Genomic DNA, 1,994 nt, shown 5'->3' with positions numbered 1-1,994 from the left:
CATAAAATTAAAATAAAACTACTTTCCCCCTAAAAAATAAAACAAAAACACCCATACCCCTGGCAGCTAACCCTGACAACTACCTTCATTCACAGTGCTTTGTACTTAAACCATGATGGGGAAATGAATTCAAGCAGAGTCACTGCTTTCAACATTTCACAACAACCCAGATGATACTTCTAGCCTATGCTCATGCTTTACAACAGTGAATCAGGACAAGACAGAGATTTGCTAATGTGCATGTAATCACCAAAGATGAGGATGCCTGGGCTTTTATTCTGTAATGTTTCTAAGACTGTGTCCTTTAAATGCAAACAAAAAAAGGAAGAGTCTTGGCAGAACAGGAGAAGTGATGTACACTCGATGATCTGATCGACTTAAATATTATTCATGGCATATAGCCTAGTCCATGCTCTCACTGTTTCTATGGCTTGGGCTTCATTGGTCTTCCACTGCTCAGCTACATCATTTGCTAACGGATCATCTGGATTAGGAACAATTAACAAAGCCTGGATTGACAGCAGAAATGTGCAGATCTGCAGTGCTGGGGACCACTTATCTTTTAAAATATCTAAACATATTCTTCCCAACTTTGTCTACATTAGGATGATAAATTTTGGTCATGAAACGTACTTTAGGTGCTGCCATTGGATATTTTTTTCTGGAAGGAATAGTTCAAGTTTAAAAGTCCCTCCCTCAAAGGGCGAATCCTGGGGGCCAGCAATGATCACATGGAAATTACGGGCGTTGCTCTCATCTGGTTCTGCTTTAATGCCAGGAACTGGTTCAGCCAGAAAACGCTGGGTTTCCTTGATGATCCTGCGGGGTTGCCCAGGCATCTTGTCAGATCCCGAGTTCGGCCTCTGCTCTTGTCTCCGGCTCTGCTCGCCTCACTCACGAGTGGAAGTCCTGGGCCGCCTCCGCCGTGGCCCCTCGGGGAGAAAAAAAAAATCTCTGTCCTCATTTCAGCTTGAGTCTTCTTCAATAATTTTTCATTGTTGAATTTCATTCTCAAGTTCTTTATTTTCTTTGTCATTTCCTTCAAACTTACATGTATGTTTTGATGGCATCATTCAGGCTTTTATTATTCTTAATCTCTTTCTCATTAACTTCATTGAGGTATTTGTTTCTTCTTAAAGCACTTTGAATTCAATGATTATGTTTATGAAAACTTCTAGAAATGATAAATAATGCAGCAAATCAAAGACTTTTTTTTATACCAGATGAAGAAAAGAAGAAGAAGAAGAAGAAGAAGAAGAAGAAGAAGAAGAAGAAGAAGAAGAAAAAGGAGAATGAAGAGGAAGAAGAGGAGGAGGAGGATGGGGCAATAATGAAGAAAAAGAAGGTAAAGAAGAGAAAGAGGAAGATGATGACGATACAGAGGAGATCATGGACATACTCATATTCACAGTAGTCTTAAATAAAATACCCAGAAACAAACTTAACCAAGGTAGTGATTGGCCTTTAAACTTCTGAAGAAATAAACAGAGAAAGACACTAGAAAGTGGAAAGACATCCCATGCTCGTGGACTGGTAGAATTAATATTGTGAAAATGATCATTTACCAAAAGCTAATCACAAATTCTATGCAATCCCAATCAAAATCTCCATCTGATTCTTTATCAAAATAGGAAATCATTCATGTGGAACCATAAAAGACCCTAGATAGGCAACACTATCCTGTGCAAAAAGAACAATGGAGGAGGGGTTACTGTACCAGATCTTAAAATATATTACAAAGCTACAGTAATAAAAACATTTAGGTAATGGCCTAAATTAAACATGTAGGCAAATGGAACAAAATCAAAGACCCAAACCTGAGTACATTAAACTTCAGCCAATTAATATTTGATAAAGAGACCCAAACCAAACACTGAAGAAAACATCTTCAACAAATGGTGGCAGGAAAACTGGATGGCCATATGTAGAAGAATGAAATTAGACCTTTATCTATCACATTGTACAAAAAGTAACTTCAAGCAGATCAAAGACTT

General features: G+C 38.0%; 1 pseudogene; it reads right to left on the bottom strand.

The window, feature by feature from the left end:
• Positions 1 to 227: 227 nt before the first annotated feature.
• LOC102908523 (ubiquitin-conjugating enzyme E2 N pseudogene) lies at positions 228 to 874 on the bottom strand (annotated as a pseudogene).
• Between the last annotated feature and the right edge of the window lie 1,120 nt (positions 875 to 1,994).

This window comes from Peromyscus maniculatus, chromosome 4, assembly GCF_049852395.1.
Source record: "Peromyscus maniculatus bairdii isolate BWxNUB_F1_BW_parent chromosome 4, HU_Pman_BW_mat_3.1, whole genome shotgun sequence".
In the NCBI taxonomy this organism is placed as follows: Eukaryota; Metazoa; Chordata; class Mammalia; order Rodentia; family Cricetidae; genus Peromyscus; species Peromyscus maniculatus.
The sequence above is the reverse complement of the archived record's forward strand: the minus strand, read 5'-3'. Positions and strand labels throughout refer to the sequence as shown.